At 48.8% G+C, this 19,670-nt stretch overlaps 18 non-coding genes across 18 annotated transcripts; 4 read left to right on the top strand and 14 right to left on the bottom strand.

Moving 5' to 3' along the window:
• Positions 1–3,348: 3,348 nt before the first annotated feature.
• TRNAK-CUU (transfer RNA lysine (anticodon CUU)) lies at positions 3,349–3,421 on the bottom strand. Its single transcript has one exon. It is a non-coding gene; the product is annotated as a tRNA-Lys (tRNA).
• Positions 3,422–5,768: 2,347 nt separating this feature from the next.
• On the bottom strand, positions 5,769–5,841 carry TRNAK-CUU (transfer RNA lysine (anticodon CUU)). The gene has a single exon. It is a non-coding gene; the product is annotated as a tRNA-Lys (tRNA).
• A 327-nt stretch (positions 5,842–6,168) lies between these two features.
• TRNAE-CUC (transfer RNA glutamic acid (anticodon CUC)) lies at positions 6,169–6,240 on the bottom strand. The gene has a single exon. It is a non-coding gene; the product is annotated as a tRNA-Glu (tRNA).
• Positions 6,241–8,364: 2,124 nt separating this feature from the next.
• TRNAV-AAC (transfer RNA valine (anticodon AAC)) lies at positions 8,365–8,437 on the bottom strand. The gene has a single exon. It is a non-coding gene; the product is annotated as a tRNA-Val (tRNA).
• Positions 8,438–8,988: 551 nt separating this feature from the next.
• TRNAV-CAC (transfer RNA valine (anticodon CAC)) lies at positions 8,989–9,061 on the bottom strand. Its single transcript has one exon. It is a non-coding gene; the product is annotated as a tRNA-Val (tRNA).
• A 1,570-nt stretch (positions 9,062–10,631) lies between these two features.
• Positions 10,632–10,704, bottom strand: TRNAV-AAC (transfer RNA valine (anticodon AAC)). The gene has a single exon. It is a non-coding gene; the product is annotated as a tRNA-Val (tRNA).
• A 551-nt stretch (positions 10,705–11,255) lies between these two features.
• TRNAV-CAC (transfer RNA valine (anticodon CAC)) lies at positions 11,256–11,328 on the bottom strand. The gene has a single exon. It is a non-coding gene; the product is annotated as a tRNA-Val (tRNA).
• Positions 11,329–12,898: 1,570 nt separating this feature from the next.
• On the bottom strand, positions 12,899–12,971 carry TRNAV-AAC (transfer RNA valine (anticodon AAC)). Its single transcript has one exon. It is a non-coding gene; the product is annotated as a tRNA-Val (tRNA).
• Positions 12,972–13,522: 551 nt separating this feature from the next.
• TRNAV-CAC (transfer RNA valine (anticodon CAC)) lies at positions 13,523–13,595 on the bottom strand. Its single transcript has one exon. It is a non-coding gene; the product is annotated as a tRNA-Val (tRNA).
• A 1,572-nt stretch (positions 13,596–15,167) lies between these two features.
• On the bottom strand, positions 15,168–15,240 carry TRNAV-CAC (transfer RNA valine (anticodon CAC)). The gene has a single exon. It is a non-coding gene; the product is annotated as a tRNA-Val (tRNA).
• A 725-nt stretch (positions 15,241–15,965) lies between these two features.
• On the bottom strand, positions 15,966–16,038 carry TRNAV-AAC (transfer RNA valine (anticodon AAC)). Its single transcript has one exon. It is a non-coding gene; the product is annotated as a tRNA-Val (tRNA).
• A 275-nt stretch (positions 16,039–16,313) lies between these two features.
• TRNAE-UUC (transfer RNA glutamic acid (anticodon UUC)) lies at positions 16,314–16,385 on the bottom strand. Its single transcript has one exon. It is a non-coding gene; the product is annotated as a tRNA-Glu (tRNA).
• Positions 16,386–16,594: 209 nt separating this feature from the next.
• TRNAE-UUC (transfer RNA glutamic acid (anticodon UUC)) lies at positions 16,595–16,666 on the top strand. Its single transcript has one exon. It is a non-coding gene; the product is annotated as a tRNA-Glu (tRNA).
• A 511-nt stretch (positions 16,667–17,177) lies between these two features.
• TRNAV-CAC (transfer RNA valine (anticodon CAC)) lies at positions 17,178–17,250 on the bottom strand. The gene has a single exon. It is a non-coding gene; the product is annotated as a tRNA-Val (tRNA).
• A 391-nt stretch (positions 17,251–17,641) lies between these two features.
• Positions 17,642–17,714, top strand: TRNAK-CUU (transfer RNA lysine (anticodon CUU)). Its single transcript has one exon. It is a non-coding gene; the product is annotated as a tRNA-Lys (tRNA).
• Positions 17,715–17,897: 183 nt separating this feature from the next.
• TRNAL-CAA (transfer RNA leucine (anticodon CAA)) lies at positions 17,898–18,005 on the top strand. Its single transcript has 2 exons — positions 17,898–17,935; positions 17,960–18,005. It is a non-coding gene; the product is annotated as a tRNA-Leu (tRNA).
• A 348-nt stretch (positions 18,006–18,353) lies between these two features.
• Positions 18,354–18,426, top strand: TRNAV-CAC (transfer RNA valine (anticodon CAC)). Its single transcript has one exon. It is a non-coding gene; the product is annotated as a tRNA-Val (tRNA).
• Positions 18,427–18,832: 406 nt separating this feature from the next.
• TRNAE-CUC (transfer RNA glutamic acid (anticodon CUC)) lies at positions 18,833–18,904 on the bottom strand. The gene has a single exon. It is a non-coding gene; the product is annotated as a tRNA-Glu (tRNA).
• Between the last annotated feature and the right edge of the window lie 766 nt (positions 18,905–19,670).

Below are 19,670 nucleotides of genomic sequence, written 5' to 3'. Positions count from 1 at the left end.
GGGCTGATCATCCTTTGGAGTTTTGTCCTATGTTAGGTGAGTCCAAGCACATTCAAGCTCTCATGCCTGTGCTTCCAGGTAGGACATGGGTGAGCAATCACTGTCCTGCACTGGCGTTCCCCCTGCTTACCCCAAAACTGGACTCTGCTACAGGAGCGGATGGAAGAGATTCAGGGTCAGTCCCAAGGCTGGAAGGGGTCTCCTCCAAACTTTCCATTCCAGAAACAGGTTGGAAGTTGAACCTGGCTCCAGAAGACACCCACATTCGCACAAGGAAGAAGCCCCCACAGCCACCTAGGAATCTCTGCAGCCATCAGTTTCTCTGCAAAACAAACTCTTCAGAGGGTAATAATCAAAAGGAACATCCCTCTGCTCCCCAGTGCAGTAGACAGGATTTTTTTATCTTCATTAAAAAACCCATGATCTGTCATTTAGCTAAATAACTTCTTGCAGCACTGAATTTCTTAGCTACAAATGCCTCAGACAAAATAAACCCTCTTTTCCCTTTCCCCCCCTCTCCCTTGTGCTGCAATAAGACAGTAAAAGTCCAAAACACCCATTTTCCTAGACCAGAGAGTAACAGCAGAATCTCCACCTCTACATGATTCCCACACTTTATGCTCACAGTTTCTTCTCCCACCACAGACATTTTGCCCTCAAAGATATGGGTGAGGCTAAAAAAAGCTCATTTATTTTAAAACTGCCTATAATGCATTGCCCTCTCCTCTTCAGGGCCTTTGGGCTGCAGGCAGCAACTACAGGTGTCCTGAACTGATCAAGCTGTTCCTTTAGATTCCATCGGAAGTCAACAGCAGCAGTTTGGTACCTCCTGAAGGGCCATTGATTACATTAGATGGATGTACATCCAGTGGATTACATTGTCTACATTAGATGGATGACTCAACTTCTGTTGACTAGTAAGGGAATTTTAGGTTAGCACAGATGAAATAAATAACTAATATCTATTAGATATACATGTCCTTTAATTTCTCTTTGCTTCCAGTAGCTCCCTGATGCTCTCCTTTGCAACCCTTGGTGAAAAGTTCCCAACAAAGAAGTTCCCAGCCTTGCACTGTAGAAAAAAATGGCATGCAACCAGGGGAAAGCACCTTGGCTTGCCCTTGGGGTTTTAGTAGCAGGATTATGTTCAGGGCCACAAGCTGCTTCCAGACCACCAGGAATGCTGAGTCTGAAGAACTGTTAATAGGAGAGTCTGTCTGGAGAAGGAAAACATTCACACGAGCCAAATTCAGCTGCCAGTTATAAGCCTGCAAGTTTATTGCTAGAGCTGAAACAAAATCAGGCCAGATGCACAGGGGAGCCCTGCAGACAGAGCGGGTCCAACCATCCTAATTTGGTTGGTGATAATCATTCAGGATTAAATTGAGGACTCATAGCATTGAAACAGCTGGACCACATCAGTAGCCCTGATCCTGTCCCCGCTGCAGTCTAGTCTGTGGGGTCCTCATCCCACTCTTCATTGCAGAGGTCCGTCTCGCAGCAGGAATACCGGGATGTCAGGCGGGACTCTGCATCGGATGCCCGTTCTCGGCCACAGTTCATTGCAGAGGTGCAGCCTTGCTGGTAATAGAGGGTCACCTTCCCTACAGAGGTGGTGGGCAGAGAGGGACCATGGTTAGAAGCAAGCAGTATTAACTAATAAAAATCAGCAGTGGGCTTTGGAGTGACCAGATGAGAAACTAGCCCCTTAAATAGCGCACCCAAATGAAGTCAGACCTTGCTTGTTTTAATTAGGAGAAAGAGCTAAGTGAGGCATGTGCACACACAGAAAAAAACCACATGGCTTCTTCAGGACACAGCCTCTTCTTTGCCTAAAAGGGGCTTTTTTTTAACCATACATAGGGCAAACTCAATCGAGAGAAGGAATCTGGCCCCTTGTGTTAGCCCTTTCCCACATCAGGTTCATCATTTCATCCTCATTCATTCTGCAAATCAATTTGGTTTTCCAAAGACAAGGACAACCCACACTGAACCAAAGGAAACGAATGGCTTTGACACCCCCACACTACATACCCAGGGAGGTTTTAATGATGGCACATTTCTCCCTTCGCTCACAAGTCGTTTCATTTTCTCCCTGGAAACATCCAATAAAGGGAATCTTGTACTTGCAGACTTTGCATTGAAGAGCCTCAACTGCAGCAGACAGAGAAGAGGCAATGAACCTGGGGCTCCGTTCTGCAGAGCCGTGGGGAGTTTTGCTTCAAACACCCCTACGATAAGGTGGGGGTGACCCCAGAGAAGATGTAGAGCCCACCAGGGAAAGGACCAAGTGTCACCTTCACTAACAGACCTGGTAATGAGAGCCCTCATCTGTAGAGGAGAGGCAAATGATGCCTACAGACACTTAACCCTTCTTGGCAGAGCTTTGCAGACAGACATGGCCTTGGGTGAACAAACCACGCTATGGACCCACAGAGAAAAAATGTGGATGTGGGCTCTGGGGTGGGGTTCATCCAGCTGAAATGGGGTTCATTTACAGCAAGACCATCACAACAGCTCTCTGGGGAAGAGCAGGTGCACATCCAGCCCAGGATCCAGCAACCTACAGCTGAAGCTCCTGGCCCAGAGGAGGTCGCTTTGGATTTAATAGCTCCTCTGGGAAGTGAGTGGAGAGAAAGTAATTTTCATTCAAGCAGTGATGAAAACAGTTGTGGAGATTTCTCTCCACTGACTGTAGACTCGGAGCAGATGACACCCAGCTCACACAGTGACATCCTTGCAGACATCAAGAGCTTGGCAAGACCCATCCAACCACCATCAGATATTCCCTTGCCCTTTATTAAATCCCATTTAACTGTGACCCTCCACTTACCGACTCCAATGCACAAGGCAAGGGTCAGCCCCATGAAGAGCACCTTCATCTTGGGAAAGCGGACAGATCCTGACCTCCCAGCTGTACCTCAGCCCAGCACAGGGTTACCTATGAACGAGAATGGCTCAGGCAGTTTATTAATCCCTGTAACGAGTTTCCTCAGTGATCAGCCTTCTGTAGCAGGTGGAAAACCAATCAGGCAAAAACCTCATAGTATGGATGTTTGTGATGTCCCTTTTGGGGCAAAACAAGTAGAGAAACTTGAAGCACATTATTAGACAAACCTCAAGCACCTTAAAAAGCTGAAATACAGGCAATTCCACCTTTCTGCTCTATTAATTTTATTAGCCATGCTTTCAAGGCAGAAATCTCCCAAGTGAATTAAATGATATTATGAGAAAACCCCCCACATTTCTTTATTTCTTAACATGCTTCCACCTCTTGTTTAGACATAGCACCGGCAAATGTCTGTACCCAGAAACAGGCACGTTTGGGAAAGGGAAAAAAAATTTGAGCGCCCAACGTGGGGCTCGAACCCACGACCCTGAGATTAAGAGTCTCATGCTCTACCGACTGAGCTAGCCGGGCTGCAAAAATCCTCTATTTCCACTATTTTTCTGGCTGAAAGTGTAAATTCGGTGCTGATTTAGTAAAGTGCCCCATTTCACAAGTATAAAAATAGGGGTATTCAAATAAGTGGAAGCTCTTCCCTGGGAGATTTAAGAGAGTGTGTTGGGATGGCGCCAGCGGACACAAAATGCAGAAAGAAGACACAGAAAAGTCCCAAAGCAAAAACCCAAGAGAGGGTCCCTTACCAGACTCTGCTTTCCCCTCCAAGGTCCGAGCATCCACCGTCCCCACGTCCCCACTGCCTTTATTCCTCTCCTGCGCTTGGGCTGACCCAAGGCCTGAACGACCTCAGAGCCAACGGGGGATATTGTTTTGTGGGAACAATGCTTCTGCTCGCACCTGGGCAAACACAGCTCCTCACTGAGCCCGGACAGACCTTCCAGGACATGGAGTCATTCATTACATTGGTGAGTCTACAGGCTGTCAGGTCCTTTAATCTCCCTTTGTGCAGAGAAACAAAGTTGGGAGCTGGGGGTGAAGTCAACCCAGGGTTAACTCTGCAGGAAAGACCCAAAGAGGGTCTTTATAGACCTCTGAGTAAGCCTATAGCCCTCCTCTGCTTGTGAAGGAGCACCTTCACAAGTACCCTTTTGAGACTAGCTAATTGGGGTTTTCCTCCACAAAGAGCACCAATAACAGGGGTAGAAGGACCTCCCTCATCCCATTCGGGGGTCCTGCCAAAAAGAAAACCCTCCCTACACTCTTCTCTACCCATCTCCCTCTTCAGCTTCACGTTTAATCACACTGATTTATCCCACTGGGTGCAGTTTTTCATGGATCAGAGAAGAGACTGAAAAAAAACAAGGGCTGGGAAACATTCACCTGATCCTGGAGCCCATTTCTCCTAAGCTTGCAAGTAGGACTTTGCATAAGAGAAAGAAGTTTCAGCACTTCCCATTCTCTCCTTTCCTTGCCTATATTTTTCTGGGTTTAATTTTCTTATCCAGCCTTTCCTCAGCTGAGCTACTCCATGCATGGGACCTGGAATAGCTAAAACATGCTGTTCTCACACCCCTTCAAGCCAAAGGCTCCTGTGGACCAGGATTGTTGGCTTCCTTTCAAACACAGATGGGTGGCAGAGCTGCATGAACTGCTCCATTACTCCATATGGAGCAAACAAGCTTGTGCCATGGCCTTGATGGGACATGGGTAGCTGAAAGCCAGTTGACAACTCCTGTGGGTGGATGCTTGCTTAATGCAACAAGAAGTGCTCCAAGAACCAACACAACTCATGGACGACATGTGCTTGAGAAATATGGCTCATAACAGAGCCTGGAGGCTGGTGTCCACAGTCAGATCTCTTTTCTGGAGGGTTTAAGCTGCACGGTTATGGCCTTAAGTAATGACATGTTTAATTAGGACACAATTCTAAGAAACCTGCCTACCTGCTCTAAGTTATTTCCAAGTCCTTTGGCTTCACCTGTACCAACCCAAACACAATGTTTATGCAGCTGTTCTTGTGCTGACAGCACAAATACACGATACCTGCATTTTCTCAAGCATGAAGCCAAGCTCAACTCCTCCAGGCAGCCAGAACCAAAGAAAAGTGGATGAAGTTCCCAGAACGTTGGGTCCTTGCATGAGTTCAATACTCCTCCTGGTCCAGACAACTCAGGAGAGAAGTATCCTGTAATACTTTCCTACTGTGAAGCTCAACTTGGTTTCGTCTCTGCTGTACAGCACTGTTCACCCTGCTCTTACATGTGATGCATCCTCTGCTGCTGAGCAAAAGGCTTAGATCTAAACCAGAAGGGATGCTCTCAATCTATGGCATTAAATATAAGAAAATAGGGTATTAAATATTGTGGGGGTTCTGTGCTAAGAAGCATTGTGCTGTAAACTGAATAATGTGGATTTCCTGGGATTTATCAGGTACTTTGAGAGCATTTGATACAGCAGGTAACACCTTGTTGTTCACCTGGGGTTGGGTTTGCTCCTATTTATTACCTAGTTCCAGTCTGGAGAGGTTTACATGGCTCAAAGACTGCATAAAGCAATAATAACTAACAACGTTAGGGCTTGATATAACAGCAAGTAGGAATCACTCTGCAATACTGGAGGTGGAAGGAGAATTTAAAACAGAGACAAATGATGGCAAGGCTGAGAAAGAAGGCAGGTAGAAGGCATTTTTCATCTTTTCAGAGGAAGGGAAAGCCACCCTGATTCCCATATGATACTGGATTTGTGGGGAGATGCAGCTCCTTCCCCTCCCTTTCCCACGACACCTCCCAGCGTCGGTGCTCCGGCCCGCGTGAAACGGCCCCAAAATTTTTGGTAGGAGCGCTGAGGCTGAAGAAAAGTGGAACGCCCAACGTGGGGCTCGAACCCACGACCCTGAGATTAAGAGTCTCATGCTCTACCGACTGAGCTAGCCGGGCTGCGATTAATTAGGGGATGGTGCAGCTTCTGAGCATCAGCACAGATGCAGGCAGTGCGGCGGGCGGGGGGGACCTGGGGGGGTTCGTCTCAGGAAAGAGGCTACAGCCGGGAAAGCTCCGGACTGGCAGATTTGTTTTATTGCTTCTGCTGTGGCTGCTGGAGTGTCAAGTCCCCTTTGGTCTGCATCCAACCAGACCCTGCACCCACACCCGGGAGCGCTCGGCCGCCGAACAACGTGGGGGGGGAAGCTCGGGATGCTCCGCATCGCTCAGCTGGTTGGAGTAAACAAATTAAAAAAAAAAAACAAACAAACATAAAAATCACTTTTCCCTGACCGGGAATCGAACCCGGGCCGCGGCGGTGAGAGCGCCGAATCCTAACCACTAGACCACCAGGGAGCTGTGAGAATTGGGTTTTTCCACCCGGATATAACGTCAGTTATGGGGGGCACAAAAGATTCAAGTTGCACTTGATGTACAGGAGGGTCTCTGCCTGTTTTCCTCCTCCTTCCTTTAGCAGGTAAATGGTAAAATCCTCCCAGGCCAACACATCCTTGGGTTTGTCTTCTGCTGCCATCCAGCGGTGGGCCCTCCTCAGTGGATTCTCCAACACCCGGGAGTCCAGAATTTACCCCAGAAAGGTCTTGCAGCCACCAAATGCCTTTTTCCCCCCCCTCCTCCTGGGGACACCCTATCCTCAAACACGTGGGGTTTGTCTGGTCCTATCAGAAGTGGAAGGTTTTCCCAACTTTCTAGTTGCTGGATTCATCTCCGTGCATTCAACTGGATGGAAAACACCCCAGAAGCCGCAAGTTCCTCCACTTCTTGGGTGTGATATAAGGGTGAAAGAGAACAGATTACTGGCAACTCAGTAGCTCTATAAAAAATACAGAGAGCTGTGGATGAAGATGTTGCTGCAAGGGGATCAGTCTGATCCTTGGGATTCAGGTCATTTACTGCTTTTTCCTGATTTTTAGGTATCTTTCCCATGTTTGATTACAGTTCATTCATTACACAGAACTCTTCCTCCAACTACTGCACATGGATCTCCAAATTTTACAGGGAAGTCTCCTTTTTCAAAGAGATTCACTTCAACTCCTAACATGCCACACTACAGGTAACATTATATTGCCACATATCTACAATTGGAATAGAAATAAGACTGGAAGAGGATGAAAACAGTTCAGCAGAAAAAGTGCTGCAGTTTCCCCTGCCAGGCTCTTTATATCTGACTTTCTGGAAGAATGGAAATATGAACAGCAAAGAGCTTTAACAAAAGCCACATGGCCATGTAGGTCAGCAGAGATGCAGCAAGGAGGGAAAAGACCAGATTTAATGACAGTGGGTTGTGCTCCAGAGAGTTAATTGAATGTGGAGCTGAGATTTTGGCTGCTGTTCTAGGTCATGTCCCAAGAACAAATAATTCCATCCAGAAGCAGGAATGCATGACTGCAAAGTCTCATCCTCCACACAGTCTTATTTTTTCAGCCTATTCGTGGGATGAATGAATGCAAAATGTGTCGGGGGGAAGGGAACAAATTTGTTGCTTGGTTTTGAGCACAGCAGAATCATCTCTTTGGGTACAATATCCAGGAATGGAGCTGAGCCACGAGACAAGCATGGGAGGAAATTCAAACTGGACAAGAGAGAAGCTGGATGGGAGAGTAAAGATGCAAAAGGAAGAGCTGAGAAATATTTAAGTAATATTTAAGTCAGAGAAATAGCAGCATCCCAGGAACAAAACCAATGTCATGCATAGACAGCACATTCATCATTATGCAGCAGAAAAAAACCTACACCCTTGGCATATAACCCCCAATGCCGGAAAATTCCCACCCTGGGCTCTCTAGTCATGCTCTGTCCTATGGTACCTGAGTGAGGGCAGCAGGGAACTCTGGGGGCAGGAGGTAAGGTTGAAAGCAAGCTGAGAATACAGCCTATGGGGTGGATCAGCAGTATCCACAGCCATACAGGAACACTCCTCCAAAGCAGCTTGGAAGAAAGGTGAATGTTTCAGGACTGAGCTTAAATAGAGCCCCTGGGGCGTGAGCAGGGGGCGGGGATGTAGGGGCTGGGGGGTGTCCCAGGTGGGGATGTTCAGGGCCACTAATGCTCATTAGTGCCTTCAGCTGGGCATCTGGTCTTTCCACATTAGGAAGAAGGGCTGATGGTCCCCAAGGGCACAGCAGCATCCCTCTGTGTGAGCTCAGGACATGACAATACAGTCTTCTTTCTGTGTATCTTGGCAGGTGATGGAAAAAGATGAGATCTGATGACGCAGCAGGATGTAAATGCAAATTCTTCCTCTCTATTCATGTGAAAAAGAAAATGCCCAAAATTATGGATGAAAAAGAAGTGCTGTGACAAAGAAGTCACCCCACGCCCTCCACTGGTCTCAGGTTCAAAACCAACCCGAAATAAGCACGACATTCAATCTCAAAGACCATATGGATGTCCTTTATAAGCACATTGCAGAAAGGGGTGGAACAGAGTAGAGGACAGGAAAAAAAAACCCAAAACCTGTGTTTCTGCCTGGTTTCGAACCAGGGACCTTTCGCGTGTTAGGCGAACGTGATAACCACTACACTACAGAAACCTGGAAAAGGTCCTCCTGGGGGTCCTATTTCTGGAAATGCAGAGGGAAAAGGTGGTTTCACTGGCTTCTCCCCATTCCCAGGGATGCTCCCCGCATCCGTTTGCCCTTTTTTCCCTTCTTCTCACTCTTCTGGTTTGCCCCTCATTTTCCGGGAACAACAAACACAAACACTTCTCCCTTCCCCCTTGGCCAACACCCGTGCGGCCCGGCCAGCCTTCTTCATCAGCTCCTCAGGGTGCTCAAAGCAAGCAAGGCACACAACCAAGGGAAAAACAACACGCGCCGCTTCTGGCAGGCAGAGGGAATTCCCCGCTTCACGATCGTTTTGAAGGGACAAAACGCACCGTCAAGACGCCTTCCCCAGGGATACTCCAAAAAGGACCAGGAGTCCCCAGGCATCGCTTTGCAAGGGGCAGGGCCAAGGTCCCTTCTCCAGTTGGCCAAAGCAGAGCTAAATGACGCGCGGGTGTCATCGTCCTCGCACACAACGACCCAACTCCTTTAATAGCTGTAAGGCAGGGAGGAGGGAAAAGCCATCAAAAGTGCTGGGCTGTTTCTGCCTGGTTTCGAACCAGGGACCTTTCGCGTGTGAGGCGAACGTGATAACCACTACACTACAGAAACGGGGTGAACCGGGGGTTTTGCGCCCCATCTGGAATGGGGTGGACCCCCTTTTTCTCGCTGGCTGCTCCCAAGCACCCCAAGCCCCTCTGGGAAACGCACTCCTCTCCCACGTTGCTCCCCTCAGCCCAGACCCCCAAACCGCTTCGCTTTAGACCGTTTGCTCTGCCTGTTGCTCTCCACTTTGCGGAGCATCGCCCCAGAGCACGGAGCTGCCCCGCTGCCTGCAAGGGCGTCGCACGCTACGTCCCACGTTGGCCTCGCACGCAAAAGGTCCTTGGCTCCAAACCGGGCAGAAAGAGCTTCATCTTTTTCCTGGAAAACACTCAAAACCCCCGAGCCCCTTGCTTCTGCTGCCCCATCCAGAGACGACAGGTTGGTGCCTTGATCAGGCGTTTCACCTGATTTGGTCTTGGGCTGGGTTTCTCCACGAGAAGGCCCAAGAGAAGGAGAAGGCGTCGGTTCTGTTGCTGAATATTACTGCCCTTTTTTGCAAGAGCCAACGCATTTATACGCATATTATACACACAGATATATTTGAAGTTGTGCGTATAGGTGTGTGCGGGAGGTAGAAATAAGCGGACACCTGTAAAGTTGAGAGCAGATGACATTTATTGCTAAAACACACATATTGATAATCACATATTCTGCAAAGTCACTGTACAAGCGCACAAGCATAAGACATAATTGGTTATACCAACTCTGTACACGCGCATAAACATAAGCCATAATTGGTCATACCAAGTAAAGCATGCGAAAATTGTCTCAAATTGGTCAAGATAAACTGCCGAATTGAGGTTCTTTGTGCCCAGTTCCCTTTACTGTGGAATGTGCACCTGTGTTCTTCTAATCGGCATCTTTCTTTTTTTGTCTTCTTGTTTATTCTGGTCAAGGTCTTCTAAAGGCGTCCGGAATGCTCTTGCGACTGCTAGCTAAGTGTGTGTCCACAATTCCCCCTTTTTTGTTTTTCGTCAGTTAACACCTGCTGTATTGCCCTTTGCAAAGATCTATGAACACAATTAATTAAACACCGCAAAAGCAACATTATACCTAATGAAATACATAAGAATACCCGCCCCCCGCCGATTTTTAACAAAGATACAAACCAACTCCCAAGTCCCCATCCTGCAGCTAAATGCTCTAAGCCGACATGACAGCTTTCTTAATTGCGTTAAAGCTCTTGCAGCTCCTTCTTGCCTCTGCAGTTGTGCTATCTTGTTTATTAATTGCTCCACTGCCCAAGTTCCTCATGTCCGTTGTTCTTCTGGTGGTTCAAAGTCCGTTCATAGTGCAGGTGGCACGTACTCCAGCCCGCTCATGCTAACTGCGGCCTACTTATGCTAAGCCTAAATAATCAGTGTCAAAGAAATGTCGCCCATTTTCCACGCAGTCTCCCACAGGTGTGCATCGTGATCTCGAAAATTTGGGTTTTGAGAGCGGCGACGTCCCTTGTCGCCTTTAGTGTTGCAGGCGTGCTGCTGTGGGTTTGGAAGCGGTGTGCTGGTGCAGGGTGTGAAGGAGTGAAAAAGGAGGGAGATGCTTTAAAAGCAGGCCAAAAGGCGCCCCAAACCTGTGTTTCTGCCTGGTTTCGAACCAGGGACCTTTCGCGTGTTAGGCGAACGTGATAACCACTACACTACAGAAACCTGGAAAAGGTCCTCCTGGGGGTCCTATTTCTGGAAATGCAGAGGGAAAAGGTGGTTTCACTGGCTTCTCCCCATTCCCAGGGATGCTCCCCGCATCCGTTTGCCCTTTTTTCCCTTCCTCTCACTCTTCTGGTTTGCCCCTCATCTTCCGGGAACAACAAACACAAACACTTCTCCCTTCCCCCTTGGCCAACACCCGTGCGGCCCGGCCAGCCTTCTTCATCAGCTCCTCAGGGTGCTCAAAGCAAGCAAGGCACACAACCAAGGGAAAAACAACACGTGCCGCTTCTGGCAGGCAGAGGGAATTCCCCGCTTCACGATCGTTTTGAAGGGACAAAACGCACCGTCAAGACGCCTTCCCCAGGGATACTCCAAAAAGGACCAGGAGTCCCCAGGCATCGCTTTGCAAGGGGCAGGGCCAAGGTCCCTTCTCCAGTTGGCCAAAGCAGAGCTAAATGACGCGCGGGTGTCATCGTCCTCGCACACAACGACCCAACTCCTTTAATAGCTGTAAGGCAGGGAGGAGGGAAAAACCATCAAAAGTGCTGTGCTGTTTCTGCCTGGTTTCGAACCAGGGACCTTTCGCGTGTGAGGCGAACGTGATAACCACTACACTACAGAAACGGGGTGAACCGGGGGTTTTGCGCCCCATCTGGAATGGGGTGGACCCCCTTTTTCTCGCTGGCTGCTCCCAAGCACCCCAAGCCCCTCTGGGAAATGCACTCCTCCCCCACGTTGCTCCCCTCAGCCCAGACCCCAAAACCGCTTCGCTTTAGACCGTTTGCTCTGCCTGTTGCTCTCCACTTTGCGGAGCATCGCCCCAGAGCACGGAGCTGCCCCGCTGCCTGCAAGGGCGTCGCACGCTCCGTCCCACGTTGGCCTCGCACGCAAAAGGTCCTTGGCTCCAAACCGGGCAGAAAGAGCTTCATCTTTTTCCTGGAAAACACTCAAAACCTCTGAGCCCCTTGCTTCTGCTGCCCCATCCAGAGACGACAGGTTGGTGCCTTGATCAGGCGTTTCACCTGATTTGGTCTTGGGCTGGGTTTCTCCACGAGAAGGCCCAAGAGAAGGAGAAGGTGTCGGTTCTGTTGCTGAATATTACTGCCCTTTTTTGCAAGAACCAACGCATTTATACGCATATTATACACACAGATATATTTGAAGTTGTGCGTATAGGTGTGTGCGGGAGGTAGAAATAAGCGGACACCTGTAAAGTTGAGAGCAGATGACATTTATTGCTAAAACACACATATTGATAATCACATATTCTGCAAAGTCACTGTACAAGCGCACAAGCATAAGACATAATTGGTTATACCAACTCTGTACACGCGCATAAACATAAGCCATAATTGGTCATACCAACTAAAACATGCGAAAATTGTCTCAAATTGGTCAAGATAAACTGCCAAATTGAGGTTCTTTGTGCCCAGTTCCCTTTACTGTGGAATGTGCACCTGTGTTCTTCTAATCGGCATCTTTCTTTTTTTGTCTTCTTGTTTATTCTGGTCAAGGTCTTCTAAAGGCGTCCGGAATGCTCTTGCGACTGCTAGCTAAGTATGTGTCCACAATTCCCCCTTTCTTGTTTTTCGTCAGTTAACACCTGCTGTATTGCCCTTTGCAAAGATCTATGAACACAATTAATTAAACACGGCAAAAGCAACATTATACCTAATAAAATACATAAGAATACCCGCCCCCCGCCGATTATTAACAAAGATACAAACCAACTCCCAAGTCCCCATCCTGCAGCTAAATGCTCTAAGCCGACATGACAGCTTTCTTAATTGCGTTAAAGCTCTTGCAGCTCCTTCTTGCCTCTGCAGTTGTGCTATCTTGTTTATTAATTGCTCCACTGCCCAAGTTCCTCATGTCCGTTGTTCTTCTGGTGGTTCAAAGTCCGTTCATAGTGCAGGTGGCACGTACTCCGGCCCGCTCATGCTAACTGCGGCCTACTTATGCTAAGCCTAAATAATCAGTGTCAAAGAAATGTCGCCCATTTTCCATGCAGTCTCCCACAGGTGTGCATCGTGATCTCGAAAATTTGGGTTTTGAGAGCGGCGACGTCCCTTGTCGCCTTTAGTGTTGCAGGCGTGCTGCTGTGGGTTTGGAAGCGGTGTGCTGGTGCAGGGTGTGAAGGAGTGAAAAAGGAAGGAGATGCTTTAAAAGCAGGCCAAAAGGCACCCCAAACCTGTGTTTCTGCCTGGTTTCGAACCAGGGACCTTTCGCGTGTTAGGCGAACGTGATAACCACTACACTACAGAAACCTGGAAAAGGTCCTCCTGGGGGTCCTATTTCTGGAAATGCAGAGGGAAAAGGTGGTTTCACTGGCTTCTCCCCATTCCCAGGGATGCTCCCCGCATCCGTTTGCCCTTTTTTCCCTTCCTCTCACTCTTCTGGTTTGCCCCTCATCTTCCGGGAACAACAAACACAAACACTTCTCCCTTCCTCCTTGGCCAACACCCGTGCGGCCCGGCCAGCCTTCTTCATCAGCTCCTCAGGGTGCTCAAAGCAAGCAAGGCACACAACCAAGGGAAAAACAACACGTGCCGCTTCTGGCAGGCAGAGGGAATTCCCCGCTTCACGATCGTTTTGAAGGGACAAAACGCACCGTCAAGACGCCTTCCCCAGGGATACTCCAAAAAGGACCAGGAGTCCCCAGGCATCGCTTTGCAAGGGGCAGGGCCAAGGTCCCTTCTCCAGTTGGCCAAAGCAGAGCTAAATGACGCGCGGGTGTCATCGTCCTCGCACACAACGACCCAACTCCTTTAATAGCTGTAAGGCAGGGAGGAGGGAAAAGCCATCAAAAGTGCTGTGCTGTTTCTGCCTGGTTTCGAACCAGGGACCTTTCGCGTGTGAGGCGAACGTGATAACCACTACACTACAGAAACGGGGTGAACCGGGGGTTTTGCGCCCCATCTGGAATGGGGTGGACCCCCTTTTTCTCGCTGGCTGCTCCCAAGCACCCCAAGCCCCTCTGGGAAACGCACTCCTCTCCCACGTTGCTCCCCTCAGCCCAGACCCCAAAACTGCTTCGCTTTAGACCATTTGCTCTGCCTGTTGCTCTCCACTTTGCGGAGCATCGCCCCAGAGCACGGAGCTGCCCCGCTGCCTGCAAGGGCGTCGCACGCTCCGTCCCACGTTGGCCTCGCACGCAAAAGGTCCTTGGCTCCAAACCGGGCAGAAAGAGCTTCATCTTTTTCCTGGAAAACACTCAAAACCCCCGAGCCCCTTGCTTCTGCTGCCCCATCCAGAGACGACAGGTTGGTGCCTTGATCAGGCGTTTCACCTGATTTGGTCTTGGGCTGGGTTTCTCCACGAGAAGGCCCAAGAGAAGGAGAAGGTGTCGGTTCTGTTGCTGAATATTACTGCCCTTTTTTGCAAGAACCAACGCATTTATACGCATATTATACACACAGATATATTTGAAGTTGTGCGTATAGGTGTGTGCGGGAGGTAGAAATAAGCGGACACCTGTAAAGTTGAGAGCAGACGACGTTTATTGCTAGAACACACACATATTGATAATCACATATTCTGCAAAGTCACTGTACAAGCGCACAAGCATAAGACATAATTGGTTATACCAACTCTGTACACGCGCATAAACATAAGACATAATTGGTCATACCAAGTAAAGCATGCGAAAATTGTCTCAAATTGGTCAAGATAAACTGCCAAATTGAGGTTCTTTGTGCCAAGTTCTCTTTATCGTGGAATGCACACCTGTGTTCTTCTAATCGGCATCTTTCTTTTTTTGTCTTCTTGTTTATTCTGGTCAAGGTCTTCTAAAGGCGTCTGGAATGCTCTTGCGACTGCTAGCTAAGTGTGTGTCCACAATTCCCCCTTTCTTGTTTTTCGTCAGTTAACACCTGCTGTATTGCCCTTTGCAAAGATCTATGAACACAATTAATTAAACACGGCAAAAGCAACATTATACCTAATAAAATACATAAGAATACCCGCCCCCCGCCGATTATTAACAAAGATACAAACCAACTCCCAAGTCCCCATCCTGCAGCTAAATGCTCTGAGCCGACATGACAGCTTTCTTAATTGCGTTAAAGCTCTTGCAGCTCCTTCTTGCCTCTGCAGTTGTGCTATCTTGTTTATTGATTGCTCCACTGCCCAAGTTCCTCATGTCCGTTGTTCTTCTGGTGGTTCAAAGTCCGTTCATAGTGCAGGTGGCACGTACTCCGGCCCGCTCATGCTAACTGCGGCCTACTTATGCTAAGCCTAAATAATCAGTGTCAAAGAAATGTCGCCCATTTTCCATGCAGTCCCCCACAGGTGTGCATCGTGATCTTGAAAATTTGGGTTTTGAGAGCGGCGACGTCCCTTGTCGCCTTTAGTGTTGCAGGCGTGCTGCTGTGGGTTTGGAAGCGGTGTGCTGGTGCAGGGTGTGAAGGAGTGAAAAAGGAGGGAGATGCTTTAAAAGCAGGCCAAAAGACGCCCCAAACCTGTGTTTCTGCCTGGTTTCGAACCAGGGACCTTTCGCGTGTGAGGCGAACGTGATAACCACTACACTACAGAAACGGGGTGAACCGGGGGTTTTGCGCCCCATCTGGAATGGGGTGGACCCCCTTTTTCTCGCTGGCTGCTCCCAAGCACCCCAAGCCCCTCTGGGAAACGCACTCCTTTCCCACGTTGCTCCCCTCAGCCCAGACCACAAAACCGCTTCGCTTTAGACCGTTTGCTCTGCCTGTTGCTCTCCACTTTGCGGAGCATCGCCCCAGAGCACGGAGCTGCCCCGCTGCCTGCAAGGGCGTCGCACGCTCCGTCCCACGTTGGCCTCGCACGCAAAAGGTCCTTGGCTCCAAACCGGGCAGAAAGAGCTTCATCTTTTTCCTGGAAAACACTCAAAACCCCCGAGCCCCTTGCTTCTGCTGCCCCATCCAGAGACGACAGGTTGGTGCCTTGATCAGGCGTTTCACCTGATTTGGTCTTGGGCTGGGTTTCTCCACGAGAAGGCCCAAGAGAAGGAGAAGGTGTCGGTTCTGTTGCTGAATATTACTGCCCTTTTTTGCAAGAGCCAACGCATTTATACGCATATTATACACACAGATATATTTAAAGTTGTGTGTATAGGTGTGCATCGTGATCTCGAAAATTTGGGTTTTGAGAGCGGTGACGTCCCTTGTCGCCTTTAGTGTTGCAGGCGTGCTGCTGTGGGTTTGGAAGCGGTGTGCTGGTGCAGGGTGTGAAGGAGTGAAAAAGGAAGGAGATGCTTTAAAAGCAGGCCAAAAGGCACCCCAAACCTGTGTTTCTGCCTGGTTTCGAACCAGGGACCTTTCGCGTGTTAGGCGAACGTGATAACCACTACACTACAGAAACACGTTGTGTAATACTGCGGGTGACCCACTCGTGACAGGAGTGACCTAGGTCTCCTCGTCCACCTTTCCCAGCTCCTTTTCTACTGAAATTCCTTTAATTTTGCTGTTAGCATTAGAAAATGGACATATTTTTAGCTATTGACATTTAGGAGTATGAGGAAGAAGAGACTTTATTTGGGATATGGCTCAACACCGACTTGGAGAGAAGTCCTGTGGGACCCCTGAGGTGTAAAAATAATGGTTTTGAAAGAATTTGCTTTTTTCTACCAATGAACTTTCCCTGACCGGGAATCGAACCCGGGCCACGGCGGTGAAAGCGCCGGATCCTAGCCACTAGACCACCAGGGACAGGTGCTTTAAAGACAAACAAATGTTTTTCATTAATTTATTTATTTTTTAAAATAATTTTTGTTATTTTTAATTAATTTTGCCATTTTTGATTAATTCTGTGGCCAGAGCAATACAGCTTCTGTAGGGCTGATGGGAAGCGGCAACTTCGGGCGGCTCAGTGTTCAGAGATAAACGATGAGATTGGTAAAATTTAGGCACCTATCAGCTCCCTGGTGGTCTAGTGGCTAGGATTCGGCGCTTTCACCGCCGCGGCCCGGGTTCGATTCCCGGTCAGGGAAAAGTGATTTAATCTTTTCTAAATTTAAGCTGGATTTATAAATTCTTTCCCACCTCTGCTGGATTTCAGCCTTTCTGTAGAAAACGACACGTAGTACCAAATTCATAGAAGATTAAAGCAGCCGAGCTGTTTCTACAAGAATAATATTCCTATGGTGTGGTGGGACTGAATTTATGAGAGCGTTTACTCTGCTCCCCTTCCCCATGTCGGGGGACTGTTGGGGAACACAGACGCTTTAACGGATTCCTGCACATTCCTACCCAAAAAGGACATTTGTCCCCAGCGTAGGGGACAGGAGCAGCGATACCTCCACGACGGGATGAGGCTCCAAGCTGCGCTGAACCCACCGCCCCATTTGTCACCGTGTCCCAAAGGAAAATATTAATGCATAGACTAAAATAAATCCCCTTCTGCAACTTGTGCTATCAGTGCAGATTTTTGCAAGAGCTGCCATTCCAGGGTTTGGAGGAATATTGATCCACAACATTCATGATAAAGAGGAAAAAGGGATGTGTTTCTGCCCGGTTTCGAACCGGGGACCTTTCGCGTGTGAGGCGAACGTGATAACCACTACACTACAGAAACCCACCGTGGTCCTATTAAAGGCTCCCCCTGCCCTCACCTGTATCCCCATCCTTAACCCCACTTTGGTACCAAAACTCTCGTGGAAAAAAATAAAGCCTTTCCACGGCATTCACACGGAATTCCACCTTCCTGCTGCTGTCGCTATTATTTATCCAAGCGGGAAGCGTTTCATAGCGCTTTTAATTGTAGGACCAAACATCGCATAAATTTGCATAAATGCCAAAATGGCATCGCAGGACCCGGGTAGGAAGTTTTTCAGCCTTTCAAAAAAAAACCCAAAACCTGTCTGCTGGGGTGTTTCGCCTCACTCCTGGCCCGAGCACGGGTAGGAAAGGGGCTGAAACCACCAGAATCCAGCACCAAAATGAGGACAGAAAAGAGCTTTTTAAGAGCCCGGCTAGCTCAGTCGGTAGAGCATGAGACTCTTAATCTCAGGGTCGTGGGTTCGAGCCCCACGTTGGGCGCTTCATTTTTTCCCCCCCCCCATGCTACCACCACTCAGCTGAAAATAATTCCCGAACTTTCAGTGACACCCTCCCTGCTGATCATCACCATAAAAAAAAAACCAAACCACAAACCAAAACAAAACACAAACCCCATAATTTTTAGCATCGCTATATTCCCTTTTCTGGTCAAAATCTATCACCGTCAGGATGGCCGAGTGGTCTAAGGCGCCAGACTCAAGGCTCTGCCTTCCCGGGGTTGGGTATTCTGGTCTCCGTGTGGAGGCGTGGGTTCAAATCCCACTCCTGACAGTGCTTTTGGGGGGGGGGGGGGCTCATACTTACAAAAAAACTCATTTTCCCCTTTGTGCCCCTCCCTCCGGCCAAAACCACCCCAGCTCAGTGTGACTGTATCGCAAAAAATGGGTTAAAAAAGCCCTGTTCTTTTATCGAATTCTGGTCTTTTTTTTCTGCACTCCCCGATGTTGAAACCGGCTTCTTTCTTTGAAATCAGCCGAATGGTCCCAAAAAATAAGGTAAGGCTTGGAGCAGCACGTGAGAGAGGCGGGTGTAGAGGGTCTCGGAGCCCGATTTGGGCAGGGCTGAACGTGCAGGCAGGGTGCAGGCAGATGTGGGCAGGCGGAGAACAGCGGTAAGAGCGTTTCTGTAGTGTAGTGGTTATCACGTTCGCCTCACACGCGAAAGGTCCCCGGTTCGAAACCGGGCAGAAACACTTCATTTTTTCCTTGTTGGCCGTGTGTGTTAATTCCCTACCCCCCCCCCCCAAAAAAAAATACTGCCTTTCCAATTTCTCCCAGGTTTTTGCACGGTTTGGATAAATCTTTCTCGCTGCTACCCATATTATATAAAATTTCTAAATAGTAAATAACACCCGTAAAAAAAATAAAGAATACCCATTGGTAAATAAAAGAGGTGCAGCTGGGCTGCATCAAACTGCCAAGTGGCTTTGGGGATGCCTGGCTGCTGCGTCAGGTTGGAGGGGACATCCTGCTGAGACGGGTGGGAAGGCATAGGAACAAAAAGAGGAGGTAATGACTGTCTCTAGGGGGGCGTCTTGTTATAATATGAAAGGCTTTTTCCCCTAAAAAAGTGGTCTGGGTGGAGGAAAAAAAAACATCTTCCCTGACCGGGAATCGAACCCGGGCCGCGGCGGTGAGAGCGCCGAATCCTAACCACTAGACCACCAGGGAGGCTGTGCGCAGGTTGTCGAACACAGCTGGATCACAGGCAGGACCAATTATTGCATTTCTTTGACCTGTTTCCCGTTTATTTTTGGTCCTTTTCCCCTGTCCTCACCCCACCTTCTACCTCATCCCCTCACCGCTGCAGCTCAAGCAGAAAGGTTGTGCCAGCAGCCAGCCTATGGCTTTCCTTCGGGGAATGGCAACATTTCCCCACCACCCGGTGATCAGATTTACCCACATCCAGGTATTTCTTGGAGGGCAAGGAAGCAAGGGCCACCCCTTGCTCCCCTTGCATGCACTTAGTTACTGGGAACCAGTTTGGAGTTGCTCATCCTGGATGTGCGCTCCCTGGGGCGCACTGCCTCGCTGTTGCATGACAAGAAGCTCTTGCTGCGCTGCTCATACTGTGAATTCTCCTGCATGTGCAAAGGAAACAAGCAGGGCTGTTCTCTGCATGCAAAAAAAAATTAATTGTGGGGTTTGCAGCAGCTTCCAGAAGGGTTTTGCATATACCTGGGTGTGTGGAGACCTACGAGAACATCTTCAATCATCTGCTGCTACTTAGGGCCAAGCCCATGAAATGTATTTTGGCTCCTAACTATGACTTGAAGACTGAAACTCTGGGGATTTTAAGCAGAAGCACTATTGTGTGATGCAGGAATGGTTATCGCTAACAGAAGACCTTGCTCTGCCCACCTGGGGATTTTGCAGAGGTTCGCATTTACTGCCCTTGAAGCGCCAGGAAAAAATAAACACACCACCAGGCTGCACA

This window comes from Buteo buteo, chromosome 32, assembly GCF_964188355.1.
Source record: "Buteo buteo chromosome 32, bButBut1.hap1.1, whole genome shotgun sequence".
In the NCBI taxonomy this organism is placed as follows: Eukaryota; Metazoa; Chordata; class Aves; order Accipitriformes; family Accipitridae; genus Buteo; species Buteo buteo.
Note: the sequence above shows the minus strand (reverse complement) of the source record. Positions and strands in the feature narration are given on the sequence as shown.